Source organism: Acinonyx jubatus, chromosome A1, assembly GCF_027475565.1.
Source record: "Acinonyx jubatus isolate Ajub_Pintada_27869175 chromosome A1, VMU_Ajub_asm_v1.0, whole genome shotgun sequence".
Lineage (NCBI taxonomy): Eukaryota > Metazoa > Chordata > Mammalia > Carnivora > Felidae > Acinonyx > Acinonyx jubatus.
This window is the reverse complement of record NC_069380.1, coordinates 127,469,130-127,485,996: the sequence shown is the minus strand read 5'-3', so window position 1 is coordinate 127,485,996 and position 16,867 is coordinate 127,469,130. Positions and strand designations below refer to the sequence as shown.

Genomic DNA, 16,867 nt, shown 5'->3' with positions numbered 1-16,867 from the left:
GCAGTGGGAGGGGGCACAATGATGTTTTAGGAGGGCAAAAGCTCTGTCTTAAATTTGAATCTTATTGGAGGAATCAGAACTAAAGAAACAAGGAAGAGAGGAAGAGAGCTTCAAGCCAAGACCTGAAGGATGAGTAGAAGTTATCCTGGAGAAGAAAATAAGAAGAAAAAAGAAGAGGCAGAGGGAATGCCATATTTAAAGACTCAGAAGAGGGCAAGAATGTTAGGCATTAGAAAACTATAGCAAGTTCAGTAGGTCTGGATCTTAGAATGCAAGAGGGTGGTTAGTGAATGAGACCAGGTCACCAAGGGTCTTGTAACCATGGTAAGGAATTTGGAATTTATCCTAAGGGTAGGAAGAAGCCCTTGAAAAGGGCTATAGCAGGCAGTGTGGAGAACTGAATGAGAAGAAGCTATTGTAACTCCTCAGAGAAAATGGTGGCCTGACCTAGTATAGTAGCTTAGGAGGAAGATTCAAAGGGTAACTGCAAGGTTGGCCACAGAGGGCAGGGGAGAGGCACAGTGACAGGGCCACTCCCAAGTCTCTGGCTTGGCCAACTGGTTGGATGACAGAGCCATTGCCTGAGAGAGAGAGAGAGCACTGGGGACAGAAAGTTTTCAGCATGCTGAAGCTGAGCTGCCCACAAGACCCCCAAAGTGGATGACCAGTACCAGCAGTTAGTTACTTAATCAGTTACTTAGTTGTTGAGGGATCTAGACAAAAGATATAGGCTTGGCAACTGAAGCTAGCTGGAGGAGCAGACGAGATTGCTCGAGAAGGTGTCCGGTGATTTTAGCAACACGGAAGTCACATGAGATTTTGGAGGGGCAAGTTCAAGGATCGTGGTAGAGACAGAAGGCAGGTTGCAGAGTGAGCACAGGGAGGGGAGCAGGTAATAGGCAGTGTAGGTAGGCAACTCTTTCAAGAGGTTAAACCCAAAAGAGGAAAAGAGGGTCTGGGGCAACTGCTGAGTGGTGGTTTAAGATCCGGGAGACTCTGGTGAATTTAAATGTCAGTGATAAAAACTCATGAGGGAAGGTGGGGCTATGTGCTGAGCAAAGAGTGCAAGGACCTAGGGGAAGCTGAGGACAGCCTCCAGAGACTGAGGAGGATACAGAACGTGGAAAGATGAGTGTGAGGGAGGAAAAAGCATATGCTTGGCTGTGGGGACAGGTTAAAGGTGTTCCCACTGAGGGTTCTATTTCTCTGTTAGTGCAAGGCAAGAAAATCTGTTAAGAAGGAATTCATTCTTTCCCTCACAGTTAAAAAAACCCAAAGTGAAACAAAATTTCATTTTTCACCTATCAGATTGGCCAAAATAAAAATATTCACTAATAAATTATATTATCAATGACTGGGAGGAGTATAACAGTGTAAATTCATACAATCTCTTTAGACCGCAAGTCTAAAGTCAGAACCCTGTTGTGAACCAGTTTTTCACTTAACCCGTGTCTTGAAGATGGTTCCACAGCCACACAAATAAATCCACCCCACTGTGAAGCACACCTTATTTAATCCGTTCCTTGTGCACACTTCTTGACATACATATGAGAGTGTCTACTAGGGAAAACGTGTAGCTGTGAACTTGCACTCTGTTCACATCATGATGGTTGGTATTACGGGTCAAGTCTACTGGCCATGGGGGCCTAGACTAAGCATTATTTCTAAGTATGTCTGTGAGGGCGTTTCCAGATGAGATTAGCATTTGACTCGCTAAACTCAGGAAAGCAGATCATCCTCCCCAGCAAGAGTGATCATTGTCTAATCTGGTGGGGGCCTGAATAGAACAACGTGCAGAGGAAGGAGGAATTCGCTCCTGTTTTTCTTGCCTCACTGCTTGATCTGGGGCATTTCATCTTCTCCTGTCCTGGGACTGAGAGTTATACCATCAGCCTTCCTGGTTCTCAGGACTTCAGGTTTGGGCTGAATTGCATCACTGGATTTCCTGGGTCTCCAGCTTACAGACAGGATTATCTTGAGACTTCTCCATCTCCATAATCATGTAACCAATCCCTCATAATAAATCTATTTATCCATCTGTCTATCGTTCTGTTTCTCTAGAGAACCTTGACAAATATAATGTCCTTGCCCATTTTTCTACTAGGTTGTTGGTTTTTTCCCTATTGATTTTTTTCTTTCAAGACTTTTTAAAAGTTTATTTATTTTGGGAGAGACAGAGAGGGACAGGGGCAGAGAGAGAGGGAGAGAGAGAATCCCAAGCAGGATCTGCACGCTCAGTGCAGAGCCTGATACAGGGCTCAAACTCACCAACTATGAGATCATGACCTGAGCCGAAGTCAGACGCTTAACCAACTGAGCCACCCAGACGCCCCTTTTCTCTACTGATTTTTAAAATATTTTTTTAACTGTTTATTCATTTTTTGATAGAGACAGAGAGTGAGTGGGGGAGGGGCAGAGAGAGAGGGAGACAGAGTTTGAAGCAAACTCCAGGCTCTGAACTAACAGCACAGAGCCCAATGCTGGGCTGGAACTCACGGACCGTAAGATCATGACTTGAACCGAAGTCGGACGCTTAACCGACTGAGCCACCCAGGCGCCCCTGTACTGATTTTTAACAATGGAGAATGTTTGAAGTAGGCTCCATGGAAGAGAGAAAAGGGCTGAAGAGGATTGGTGTTTAGGGCACCGTCCAGGCTCCTCCCTCACTGCTTCGGGAGCTAATAATAGAGCTCTGCAGGCCTCCTTGAATTGAACAGATTTTCACTGAATTGTCTGTTTGCAGCCCTCGCCTGTGATTTCTTTCTCCAAAAGGTTTACAATTCCCTGAGGCCATTGCTGACCAACAGGTCTGCAGTCAGAGTAGGAAGGAAGGAAGGCCCTATTCTTTGAGTTCCCATTGTCGGCCTGTGAGTGGGTGAGGGGAGAAGCTGCCTAAATCTCTGAATCAGCTCTGGGAATGGACTTGAGGGCCTCCGTGCTGGGTTTTGGTGTTTACTCTGGGCACCAGTTTCCCCTACTTGATCTAAAGGGTGTGACCTTCCAGACCCCCAGTGAACCGACCCATGTCTCCTCTGCTGGATGCTGACCTTCTGGATGCAGGTCTCGATGTTGTCCACCCCCAGCTGGGTGCCTTCAAACATATAGCGACAGCTGCTCTTCTTGTCCACACATAGTTTTAGGCCCAAAGGCAAGAGAGCAGAGGGCTGAGGATACAGGGTGGGCCTGGTCTTCCACAGCAGGTAGCCATTTCTCTCCAGCTCTTTTGCATTTTTTAGAGTCCACAGATGAAGTTCAAGGCCTGGAGGGTGGGAGAGACCAATTATTTCCAAAACTCCTCCACAGAAAGCCAACAAAGTACCCTTTCCCAGGGCAGAACTCAGAGCTTCCTACTACACATGAAACCTCAAAGTGGTGTGAATTGTTTTGAAAACTGTCATCACAACATACAAATGACACATTTAAAAATGGTCTAAGTAATAAAAGGATGTAAACACATTTCAATCATTTATTAGCACATGTGATGTGCCAGGTGCTGTGCTAAAAGGCTTTACATACATTGGCCCTTAAACAACCCTGTAAGATAGCGACCATTATTATCTCCATTTTACAGATGACCGAAGTGAGGCTTAGGGTGGTTAAGTAACTTTCCTTAAATCACAAGGCTAGTAAGTGACAAAGCAGGCATCTGAACTTACACTAAGGTGGAAAACTGTAAACACAACATTAGACATGGGCATTGTTCATCCTACGGATTCCCCCATCAATGTAGCTGTGGCCAGGGAGGCCCTGACTGGCAACAAGTTGATGTTTCTCAATACTCTGCAGATTCCTCTTTTCCTAATAAAGCGCACTGCCTAACACTTCTGCACCAGGAAACTTAGACCCATCACATGTTCTCAAAAACAGCCCCACCTCATTAAACAGACACTTTAACTAAGTCCACCCAAGCCTCCCTTGTCTGGTGACCAGATGAACGACTTTCCCTGGTGGATGATTTCTCAACCTACTGCAATAGTTATGAAAAGGGACATTCACATCACAGCTCCTAATATCCAAATGCATTAGAAAGTCTAGTATTTTTCAGCTGAAGTTTCATTACCATTGCTTGTAAGTTCCACTTCTTTAATTAGAAATAATTTGGGGGGCACCTGGGTGGCTCAGTCAGTTGAGTATCCGACTCTTGATTTCATCTCAGGTCGTGTTCCCAGCGTGAGGCTCTACATTGAGTGTAGAGCCTGTGTGGGATTCTCTCGCGTGTGCTTTCTCTCTCTACTTCTTTCTCTAGAGAGCTCTCTCTCTCTCTAAACAAACAATTTCTTGTCCCCACCTCCTATCCAACCAACCCTTTTGCTTGTGAGTAGAGGTTTAATCTTGGAATCCAGGCATCCATGGAGTTTTGACTTTGAGTTTACAGGTGCTGGGGTGCAGAGCCATAACTAGAATCCAGAGGGACAGATTATTTTCTTTTTCAACCGCCTTGATGGCTGAAGGTGCAAACCATGTCACTATGTAACAGCTGGAAAGGAAATAGAACACAAAGAAAAGAAAATGACACACCCCTTAACCTACTACTTAAAAGGACAAACATTCAAAACATGTGGACTGTGGAATTCTTTTTTAACCTTTTACTTCATAAACGTTGTTAATGAGAGGTCTCACTAAAACTGTTTTTTAAAGTTTTAACTTTTATTGTTTAGGTTGATGCTGACCTTTACATATATTTTTAAGTGTTTATTTACATTTGAGAGAGCGCTTGTGAGGGAGGGGCAGAGAGGGTGGGGAAAGTAGCATCCCAAGCAGGCTCTGCTGACTGGCAGTGAGCCCAATGTGGGGCTGCAACTCACAAACTGAGAGATCATGACCTGAGCCAAAGTCAGGTGCTCAACTGACTGAGCCACCCACGTGCCTGCCCCCCACCTTTCTTCATAATACACACTATTGTAAGGGACATTTATGAATAGTGAACCACATGGAAATGAGAACGTGCTGTTTTCAGTAAATTATTATAGCCTATTAACTTCCCCAAAAGACTGGCAATTTTGTAAAATTCTTCCAATATCTGTTTTAATTTGTTTCAAGAACCCAACATTTAGAAAATTCTTTCAAAATTTCTCAAGCTACAAGTAGTACGTGACTTCTGAATGCTAAAAATGCCCAAATAGTACTCTGTTGTTCAATGCTCTCTCTCCATTGCAAGTTCCCAAGTCATTATTGTAAATGTCTTCAGGGTGGGGAGAAATGAAGCTTTTTTTCCACAGGCGTGGAGGTGACTCCAATCATAATTTTTAGTTACTAATAAAGAAAAGGGCAGCCAACTGAAATGGCCCAAGATAAATGGTTGTTGAAACTAGCATTTCTTAAAATTGGTATGGTTGGAATCTCAAAGGGTTAGAACTAATTTACAAATGGTAAGTCATAGAGGAAGCTAAAATAGGCCTAATAGGAACACAGCTTGGCATCCCCTGGTTGGTGCCTCTTTGAGCAAGACAACAGTGACTGCCCATCGGAGGTTTCCAAGTTTGAGGAATACACTTCTTAAAATTCTGTTTTGTTTTTTCTCTTAAGGGGGGTAGGTGTATAAGGGCATAGTAGGAAGGGAATGTTGCCAAGTTAGAAAACTTCGCAGCATAATATCCAAATGGATGTGAACTAAATTTAATGGCAACTGTGCCCAAAGAAGGTCATTTCAAGAGGAAAATTCCAATTTATGCATGGCCAGGGTTACAGAGCTCAATGGCAACTCCTTTGAAGTTCTAAGAGCTGTTCTTTTGGGTTTCTTCCCTCCCCTTCTTTCTCCACCCCACCCTCATTCCTAGGGTATACTATGATGTGATGTAAAAGAAAGCCATGTGTGGAGTGCCTCGGTGGCTCAGTCGGTTAAGCGTCTGACTTGGGCTCAGGTCGTGATCTCGCGGTTTGTGGATACCAGCTCCACGTCAGGCTCTGTGCTGACAGTTGAGCTGTTTTGGATTCTTGTCTCCCTCTCTCTCTGCCCCTCCCCTGCTCACTCGGTGCGTGTGTCTCTCTCTCTCAAAAATAAACAAACAGTAAAAAAAAAAAATGTTTTTTTTTAAAGAAGGCGATGTCTGAAGAACATGTCCTCCCCCAAGAAAGGTATCACATTGGCTATGATAGAGGAGCCAAAAGTGTCTTTGTAGACAGGATGGGGTATGAATCCTGGCTCTCCCAGTTACAAGGTGTGTGATACAGTCAAAGTATTTAACCTCTCTGAGTTTTAGAGTGTCATCTGTGAAGTAAGGACAATAGAACCTATTGTGTAGATTGTTGAGGGGGACTGTGAAAAAGTACACAAATGCAAGACTTTGGAGTCACACTGCGCAGATTCTCATTTTTCCTGGACCAGTTTCCAGCTGTGTGACCTACAAAGTAACTACTTTATATGTGCCTTATACAAACACTTCCTTATTTATAAAGATAATAATACCCACCTCATAAGGCCTTTTAAAGATTAAATGAGATGTTGGTAGACCTCTTGCAAGTAAGTATCTGAGACAGAGTAAATTCTCAATAAATTTTGACATGTGCATAAAGTGCCTAGGATTTAGCCCAAAAGGTAAGTTCTATAACTGATTAATTATACTTACTAGTTTAGGGGCACCTGGCTGGCTCAGTCAGAAGAGCATGTGACTCTTGATCTCGGGTCATGAGTTTGAGCCCTGTGTCAGGTGTAAAGATTACTAAAAAAATAAATAAATAAACTTAAAAAACATTATACTTACTAGTTAAAAAGCTGTACCTGGTTATATACTTTGATAAATCTTCAGGTATTCAAGTTAAACACACAGGAACATCTATTTGTAATTTTTAAATGTTGTATTGAAGTATAACACACATACAGCAAAGTGCAGCCATCTTAAGTATAAATTTAATTATATCTTAACCCATGACTTTAAAAGCTAGAAGATTTCTCTGTTGATTCTGTCAATCAGAAGAAAGATTGCTTTATTTAATTAAAATGACAGTTTTATTAAGAGAGAGAACCAGAAATACAACACTGAATATACCCAATTTTTTTTTAACCAACAAACAGCACACATTTTATTCATATAATTACTTACCCACCATCCTCACTCATATTCTACAGATTCCTTGGATTCACTACAACACTGGCAGTTGCCAAGCAGAGGTGACACATTCATAAAAGTGCCTGTGAGTTTGACCTCTGTAAGCACCTGGTTTTGAATCTTAAATTTTTTTTTCTTTAATTGATTACATCTTACAGGAAGTTCAATAGCTTCTCTTGAAAAGCTTGACAGACAGATGTTTTGCAACTGAGTGAAGCATAAACACCAATACTTCCTGGCTTTGAAAATTCTTCATTCTGAAAGATCTGGCTGAATTCACCCATCACAAGCAAATGACAATTCCTTTTAGCAACTCCTATACCTAGCAGTTGACATGTTTATTTTGACAAAGATTCTAAAGCTCTTTCTGATTTCCAAAACGTTCAAATGTGAAAAAGCGAGTGTCTTAAAATTGAGGAAACATTATTTTGATACTTGATACTTTGCAACTTACATTTCATCAAAAGCAATATAGGTTGTCTATGTGTAAAAAAAAAAAAAAAAAAAAAAAAAAGCCTGTACAGGACACTGTGATTAAGACTCTACTTGGCCTCATGTTTGGGAGCTAAGTTGTACTGGGAGCAGGAGACTCAAAGTGATGAGTCTTGAGTATTTTCACCAATGCAAACAGCACTCCAAGGCAATTTATCTTTCATATTAATAATCCTTACGTCTTTGGAGTGTCCACTCTGTGATAGGCACTATGCTATGTACATTATCTCCCCTACTCTCTTTTTTTGTATTTAAAAAAAATTTTTTATGTTTATTTTTGAGTGAGAGAGAGAGAGAGAGAGAGCATGAGTTGGAAAGGGGCAGAGAGAAGGGGAGACAGAGAATCTGAAGCAGGCTTCAGGCTCCGAACTGTCGGCACAGAGCCTGACGCCGGGCTCAAACTCACTACCTGTGAGATCGTGACCTGAGCAGAAGTCGGATGCTTAACCGACTGAGCCACCCAGGCGCCCCTTTTTTTTTGTATTTTTTAAAGATTATTTATTTTGAGAGAAAGAGAGAGAGAGAGTATGTGTGTGCAAGCAGGGGAGGGGCAGAGAGAGAGAGAGAGAGAGACAAAGAGAAAGAATCCCAGGAAGGCTCCATGCTGTCAGCACAGAGCCCAGAGTGGGGCTCAAACTCATGAGCTGTGAAATCATGACTGAGCAGAGATCAAAAGTCATGTTTAACCACCCAGACTGAGCCACCCAGCTGCCCCTCTCCCATCGTCTTTATAAGTGTTCTATACAGCAGGTATTATTATTTACAGACAAAGAAACTGGGGCTGAAGGAGATCATTCTTTAGGCTAACTCATCTGTTTGGAAGGTCCTGAATTTGAACCCAAGCCTGTCAGACTTCATAATAATGTTATGAAGACTCTTTCCAGGAGTAGAAAGAGGATGAATGTTTATATCCGTACATGTATGTTTATGTCCACATATTTCATTAGGGAATTTCCTTTCACTGAAGCTTTATAAAGCATAAAAACCTCACTGCTATAGGCAGTTGGGCAGAAGGTCAGATTCAATTAGTGACAAGTATGAATTGCAAATTCATTTTAAATAAAATAGATTTTCCTAATACCATCCGAATTTCAAAATGGATTCCCACCCATTCTCTTTTTTGTGTGTTCATAAAAACCACTTGAACTGGGCAGATTTGGTGTTATCAGCCTAATGTTACAGGTAAGAAAAACAAGGGCTGAAGAAGTTAAGTGCCTTTCCTATGGTCAGAGAGCTGTTTAGTGATAAACCCACAGCTCCCTACTCTGCAGGGTGACCTAACAAATTCCTCCTGAATTACCAGATAATTATTGGATAAGGATGATATGTATTCGTTATATTAATTATTCATATATAAGAGATTGCCTGAAGTGCTCAAAGATGTATTTCAAATATGCCCCTTGTAATCTCATTTATATCACTCTTTTGTACTACTTAGCAAGACAGAGTTTGCTAAATGAAGGAAAATTTCTGCCCAGATCCCAATCAACTTATTATAAATTCCAAATTAATAGGGTCTAAATAAATAAGAGCTCATTATGGGGCTAAACACTAATAATGTTATTTGTTTCTGATATCTTTTTTTTCATTTGCTTTGGCTCCAATTTGAGTATTTCATCTACTGCATATTTTTTTCTGTTCCTCATTAGAGATACAGGGCAAGAGAGGCACACAAGGAAAGAATTACTTGTATATGAATAAAATTAATAACCTGAAATTATAGAAGGGGGGGAGAGGTATCTTTTTGATAATTTATCATAATGTTTAGTAACAGCAATTTGCAGTAATGAAATAACTGATCTTTGCTTCTCCTGGGTATGTGTTGCATTTATCAGTTTATGCTTTACTTACATTTTTTTTAATTACTCTACTTGTTAAATTATTTAAACTTAGAAGGCAACTTCTAAGTTATTAATAGTACGGCAGTCTTCTGAAAAGGGAGTCATGCAAATAGTTATTTCATTTTTTTAATTCAGATTTTTAGGAATCAAGATATGTTTGTCATTTAACCCTGGGATTTATAGAGACTAAAAAGCTCAGGATCATTCACCACCCAGAACAGGGGGCTCAGCTTTAGGGCCTAGGCGAATGTATCTCTCTAAAATCAACTTTATATAAAAGTCATCTGGGTGGAAATGTGGTTCCTCATGCTGGGTCTCCTTACACTTCTGAAGGAGTCCTAAGGGAGTAAGATGAGTGAGAGCCAGACTGATAGCATGAAAGGCCTGGTGCTCTTAGAGCTATTTCTTCCATGATTAAAAAATAATGAATTTTTTGTTTGCTAGGTGCGAGGAATAAACACTCCTGGATTCCCTCTATTCTGTCGTTCTCCCTCTGGTCTACAAACACACCACAAAGGCTTCTCTGTTCCTTCCCTAAGTCACATTTCTCATTCAGACGTCCTTTCTATTTGGGGTTCCATTACTTACTTCCATTTGGTTCTTTCCTTTCCTGTATGGGCTTCTCTGTTTGTTTTCGGGCTTCTCCCATGTTTCTATTTTTGAATTGTTTCTTTCTGCAGGACCATCTCTGCGTCTCACTTCTTTATCATCTTGCTCCCTCTTTTGTATCTGGTATTATTCATCGTCTTTGTTTCTATTTATTTCTCTTCTTCTAGCTCTGATTTCTTTATCTCTGGCCCCCTGTTTCCTCTCCTTGATTCTCCTGTTCCCATCTCCACGCCCTTTGACCAAACAACCCCTCCCTACCTCCTACTTAAAGTCACTGAAGAGGCGCTCCCACTAGACTAGAAGAGAAAGAACAGAATAAAAAGAGAATTGAAAGGTGATGTACTGAACCTGGGAAGGGCAAGTTTAGTCATGCTAACGACTTCCCCATCCTCTTTTGGTCCCCAGGCAGTCTCCTCCACTGTGTGTGTCACAGCCAGGGACCAAGGCAGCACAAAGAGAAGGAAGCAAGAGGAAATAAAGGTGAGTTTTGGGGCAGCCACAGACATGAAGCTATTCCTTAAATACCGCCCAGTCAGCATTCATCTAAGAAACGGTACAAAACAGGATTGTGTTTAAAGTATAGAGCCACTCAGATCAGCTTCCCAGCAAGCTAGAAGCCATTCTCTCTAGAACCTAAAACCGACGGCAAGAATAATCAGATACAGTAGGTAAGTACTATCAGTGTTTCCACCTGACCCTAAATTACTTCAAAACTCTGTCTGCCAGGGTGTTAATGCCCACCTCCAGGATACACGTCTTGCTTCTCATGACTTGGCTATGACCCAGCCCCACCCTTGGCAGTTTTTATTTTTAACTATTTCCAGATATGTTTATAAACAAATCATGCCTCTTAGAACCACATTGCTGCCACTCAGTCGTACAGCGGAGGAAAAATCCGGGACAGTTAACACTGTGGAAAGTCTGCATCTCTCTTATCCTTCAGGAAGAAAAAAAGGAGAAGAAGAAAAAGGAAGCATAACAAGTTTTTAAAAGCCAGATGAACAAGAAGCTCTCAGAAAAACCATTTTACCAGCCTAGTGGTAGTGAGATAACCAAACGTACAAACAAGGTGACCTTTCTTCCTTCCCCTCCTGACACCTGGCGTGAGGACGCTGGTGGCCAGGGCAGGCCAAGGCGGGTCGTGAAGCATTGTGCAGTCATTAGTTTGGGGGCAGCAGGGGCCGAGGATGCGCTTTTCATTTCACTTGGGAGCGCTGTGAGGAAAGATGAGGACAGAACTGAGCTGACTCCATTTTTCCTTTTTTCAGGCAGTTAGCTGCCAGTTTGTTGATTTTGAAACTGAGTACTAGGGAAAACACCTCGACTGTTCAAATTCTTCACAACAACAACAAACCTGCACATTTCACATGTTTTTTTTATTTTGACAAAAGAAGTCTTTTTTTTTTTTTTTTTTTGAGTGAGGTAAATAGGGGAAATTACCCTAAGTTTGTAACATTGTTTGCTAGGAACCTCTCTGATGTCAGTCCTTCCGTTCCTCCCACCCTGGCCTGCTCTTAAGACAAAAGAGAGAAGAGCTGGGTCTTCGGACAATGAAAACAAAGGCCCAGTGCCGAGGCCTTTGTCTAACCTTGCAGAGATCGAGGTTAGGTCTGAGCAGAGCATGTCCCCAGACAGCCGGGAGTCCTTCCTGGCAGGACAGCTTCAGGCCTGGAATCTGCCCACTCAGGGCTGCCCTCATGTGGGGACCCCTTGGTCCAGGGGCTTCTCTTTAATAACATCTGAGCTTTTTTTTTAATAATTTTTTTTTAACATTTATTTATTATTGAGAGACAGAGAGACATGGAATGTGAGCAGGGTTGGGGTAGAGAGAGAGAGGGAGACACAGAATCCGAAGCAGGCTCCAGGCCCTGGGCTGTCACCACAGAGCTGGATGCGGGGCTCAAACTCACAAACTGCGAGATCATGACCTGATCCGAAGTCGGACACTCAACCGACTGAGCCACCCAGGTGCCCCAAATTTTTGTTTATATTTCCTGGCTTCAAAAAGATAACAAAAGGATGAGCTGAGACTGAATCCATAGAACAGAATGACACACATACACAGAAATAAGTTATATGTTCACAAATATACATACAAATGTATAACTTCCCCCCAAGGAAGTTTTAAAATAAAATAAAAACAAATAGAGCAAAGAAAACTCCTTTGCCAGATAGGGTCCAGTTATGGGTATTCCTGAGATTTTTCAGGTTGTCTTTTGCTTGTGAGCCCTCTTGCCCCTAATTGCTGTCTCCATGGTTGGCATTAGAAGGGTCACTGCCTGGTCTCAGGACTTTCGTTCCCTTTGGGGAGCCCCATACCTGTCTTTGTCTCCATTTGGTAAAATGTGGGGCTTGAAGCAGCTGTGTGCACAGTGTGGGCCCCTGCACAGAGCCAAGCAATGGTCCAAGGTAGGACGGTGTGCTCCCTACCAGCCTACACTGGGCTCTGCGCCTCTCCTCTCTCCCAGGCTGCAGAGGGAGGGTTTACTGGCTTTCTGCATTCTATGGAAAGAGAACTATCTCCAGGCTGAGTGTTCTCAGAAAAATCTACCACTAGAGTGGAAAAGCCACTCCTGTTACTTTTTTTGTCCTACAAATACCCATTGCCGGAAGGATATGTGACTGTGGTGCATGTAGTAGTTTCCTAGGGCTGCCATAAGAAAGTATCACCGACTGGGTGGTTATCTACTTAATAAATAAAAACTTACTGTCTCACAGCTCTGGAGGCCAGAAGTCCAAAACCAAGGTGTGGGCAGGGCTGTGCTCCCTCTGCAGGCTCTGGGGAAGGATCTGTTCCAGGCCTCTCTCCTAGCTTCTGGTAGCTTCAGGCATTCCTTGGCTTATAGATGCATCATCACTCCAAATCTCTGCCCCTACACGGTGTTCTTCCTGTGTCTCCACATCTTCTTCCCTCTGTATGTCTGTGTGTCTGTCTCTGTATTCAGATTTCCCTTTTTTAGAAAGACACGAGTCATATTGGATTAGTGCCCACCCTAATGGCCTCGGTTTAACCTGATTAAATCTGTAAAGACCCTCTTTCCAAATAAGATCACATTCTGAGGTTTGGAGGCTAGTACTTCAGCATATCTATTCTGGGGGACACAATTCAGCCACTACTGGTAGTCAACCTTGTCGTCTAAATATCTTCTCAGCTTACAAGGAACACTGCTGTCTCTTGCTTTGTGCGCCAGCTTGTGGAATCTTCTGTAACTAGAGTAATAACAGGGTTCAAACAAAGAGTAAAGAAGACCTGCACAGTATGTAGGGTTAAGTCATCGCATTGGCTTTAGAAATCTCTCCTTGGCTACTTCCCCTCAGCCTGCTCAGTCTTCTCTTCCAGTTCCACCCAAGGTTTCTTTTCTAAACTCCCAGCGCTCAGACACATCTGAGCTGCTCTTCCTTCCTGTTATAATGGCTCTCACCAGTAACAAGAAACGTATTATTCATGAGGTGGAGGGGGGGAAATGCTGGAAAATGTGTCAACACTACTATTGGTGGCCTAGTAGCAGCCCACACTCATTATGGGGCAGTTGTGATGGAAGACTGGAAGAGACATTTTGAGATCCTCAGGTGAAAAGTCATTGAAAAGAGAAATCACTCGGGTTGGATTGTCACAGCATTTTCTTCGTAAAATCAAAGCACATTTGTGTTAATGAACATCTTGGGTTCTCCTCATTTTCTAGGCAATATTCATACCAAACCCACAATACAAATCCTGTCCTCCAGGGCTCACACGATGATATGACTAATCACCTTTTATTTTCATAGCACTGCTCCTGCCTCCCCAGACTCTCTTATCAGCCTCCGGAGTTAGAGTAACAGATAGGATGAGCACGTGAGAAAAATGGTGGAGTTCAAAAAATGGCAGGGATGCACTAGGGCCTGGGTCTCCAGCCTGCATTTCCTTTCCTCCCAGTGGGCTGCTAGCTCCTTGCACAAACTCATGGTACCCGAATAAGACATGTTGGTTTCGTGTACAGGTTGGGCCAGTTTTCAGCGTCTTGTTTGAACGTACTGTTTTTGACTTTTATTTTCCAGTTTTTCTAGTTGGGTAAGCCTGGGGTAGATAAGTTGGATCAGAGGAGAGATCCCACTCTGACTACAAAGGCTTCCCTGGCAGGTGGGATTTAAAAGGGAAGGTGGTGAGAGTAAGCTTGGAGGAGCCAGGTGATAGGCAGAGTCAAACCCTGTTTTTGCATAGAGCAGACCAGAGCACTTCATGCAAGCTTCATGCAAAAGGGCGTTGGGAGAACTGGATTTCCTTTCTTTCTTTCTTTCTTTCTTTCTTTCTTTCTTTCTTTCCTTCTTTCTTTTCTTTCTTTCTTCCTTTCTTTTTTTTTTTTTTTTTTACTTTTTCCCCTCACTTGGAAAAATTTATGTTTTTCTTTCTGATAATTCACTAGCACTGTACAAAAAAGTAAACAGTACATAGAAAGTGAAGGTTTCTACAATGTCAGTACTTCTCCACTCTGGCTGTGGGGCAGCCGCATAGATGGTAGTGCGAGTTATTTTCATCCAGACTTCTTCAAACACTGTGTATGTCTGCATCTTTATCTAGATAGAAATAGCACCATTAACAGAGTCATAACATTGTGATTTTTCTACACTTTCTCCTCTTACCGTGCAGAAAATTTCTCGTGTCAAACCATGAAGATGTAACCTATTCTTTTTCTTAAAAAATTACATTTCATATCTTAGAATAAAGCAATTCTTGCACAGATTCAAAGCACACAGAAAAGTACAAAGTGAAAAGTAAAGTCTTTCATGCTTTACCTCTAGTCCTTTTCCCCGAAGGTAACCAATGAGATTGCTGTAACAGTTTCCTACATATCCTTCCAGAAGTATAATTACTAATGTCTCCATACATGTGCATATAGATAACATTACTTTGTTCTGTAACTTGCTTTGTGTATGCAACACATCTTGAGATTAAAAAAATTTTTTTTAATGTTTATTTTATTTTTGACAGTGAGAGAGTATGAGCGGGGGAGGGGCAGAGAGAGAGGGAGACACAGAATCTGAAGCAGGCTCCACACTCAGAGCTGTCAGCATAGAGCCCGATCCGGGACTCGAACCCATGAAGTGTGAGATCATGACCTGAGCCAAAGTTGGATGTTTAACCGACTGAGCCACCCAAGCACCCTTTTTTAAATTAAAAAAAAAAAAAAATTTTTTTTTAATGTTGAGAGATTTTAAAAAATCAGTATATACAGAGATACTTCCCTTTTCTGACAGATGTGTAATATTCCATTGCATGAATACACATTTCTTTCTTTCTTTCTTTCTTTCTTTCTATTTCCTTTTTTTTTAATTTTTTTTTTAACGTTTATTTTTGAGACAGAGAGAGACAGAGCATGAATGGGGGAGGGGCAGAGAGAGAGGGAGACACAGAATCGGAAACAGGCTCCAGGCTCTGAGCCATCAGCCCAGAGCCCGAAGCGGGGCTCGAACTCACGGACCGCGAGATGGTGACCTGAGCTGAAGTCCGATGCTCAACTGACTGAGCCACCCAGGCGCCCCTCTGTTTCCTTTTAAGTAGGCTTCATGCCCAGTGTGGAGCCCAACACAGGGCTTGAACTAACCACCCTGGGATCAAGACCTGAGCTGAAATCAAGAGTCAGACGCTTAACCAACTGACCCACTCAAGTGGCTCAAACACACCATTATTTAGTAAACATTTAAGTTGTTTTAAAATTTTGTACTAAAACAAATGGTCCTAGAATAAACATCCTTATATATTCATCTCTGTATATAGAATAAAACATTAGTGCTCAATTCTCCACCCTCTCACCAGCCCTGGGCATTAGCACTTCATTTATTGATTTATACTTTTACAAAATCTTTTGCCGATTTTTTTTTATTTCTTTTGCCAATTTGACCAGTGATATCTTGCTTTAGTTTTCATTTCTTTGATTATTAAGGCATCTAACCCTATTTTATATGGTTTGTTACCCTGAATTGACTGTTCATGACTTTTGCTTAGGTGTTCATTGGAATAATTATCTTTTATCTTTTGATAACAGGAGGATCACATTTTCATGGAAACATGCCCATAGAACTCCAAGGATGGATCCAAGGTTTTAAAAAGTAATTATTCTTTACATATTCATAATTTTCTAATAAACTCAACACAGACCAGGCTAAAGTTTACATCTGTTAAAAAAAAAAAAAAGATGCAGGAGGAAAGCACAGCTTGTTTTCCAATGTCTCTTGTCATCTGAAGAGCATTTTTAATTTTTTTTATGTTTCTTTATTTTATTTTTGAGAGAGAGAGAGAGAGAGAGAGAGCGAGAGGTGGAAGGGTAGAGAGAGGGAGAGAGAGAATCCCAAACAGGCTCTGCATTGTCAGCACCGAGCCTAATGTGGGACTTGAACTCACAACCTATGAGCTCATGACCTGAGCCACCCAGGTGCCTCTGAAGATCTTTTTTTTCCTTTGTTTCTATTTTTTTTTTTATTTTTAAAAATTTATATCCAAATTAGTTAGCATATAGTGCAACAATGATTTCAGGAGTAGATTCCTTAGTGACCCTTACCCATTTAGCCCATCCCCCCTCCCACAACCCCTCCAGTAGCCCTTGGTTTGTTCTCCATATTTATGAGTCTCTTCTGTTTTGTCCCCCTCCCTGTTTTTATATTATTTTTGTTTCCCTTACCTTAGGTTCATTTGTTTTGTCTCTTAAAGTCCTTATATGAGTGAAGTCATATGATGTTTGTCTTTCTCTGACTGACTAATTTCACTTAGCATAATAATCTCCAGTTCCATCCACGTAGTGGCACATGGCAAGATTTCATTCTTTTTGATTGCTGAGTAATACTCCATTGTATATATATACCACATCTTCTTTATCCATTCATCCATCGATGGCCATTTGGGCT

At 41.8% G+C, this 16,867-nt stretch overlaps 2 long non-coding RNA genes across 12 annotated transcripts in view; one reads left to right on the top strand and one right to left on the bottom strand.

Annotated features, from left to right (window-relative positions):
• The window catches only part of LOC106976390 (uncharacterized), a 108,853-nt gene that overhangs the window by 7,691 nt on the left and 84,295 nt on the right, over positions 1 to 16,867 (bottom strand). For 9 of the 10 annotated variants that reach the window (XR_008298808.1, XR_008298815.1, XR_008298811.1 and 6 more), the window contains 3 exons: positions 6,567 to 6,659; positions 3,997 to 4,477; positions 3,048 to 3,259 (listed from right to left, as the gene is read on the bottom strand). This is a non-coding gene — a long non-coding RNA (uncharacterized LOC106976390). The remainder of the gene's footprint in view (positions 1 to 3,047; positions 3,260 to 3,996; positions 4,478 to 6,566; positions 6,660 to 16,867) is intronic. The other variant, XR_008298813.1, reaches the window with a different exon arrangement.
• LOC113594319 (uncharacterized) lies at positions 252 to 16,333 on the top strand. Of its 2 annotated transcripts, none has more exons than XR_003414686.2 (3): positions 252 to 437; positions 10,394 to 10,468; positions 16,012 to 16,333. It is a non-coding gene; the product is annotated as an uncharacterized LOC113594319 (long non-coding RNA). The 2 variants fall into 2 exon arrangements; XR_008298825.1 differs by lacking the exon at positions 16,012 to 16,333 and adding an exon at positions 13,757 to 13,821.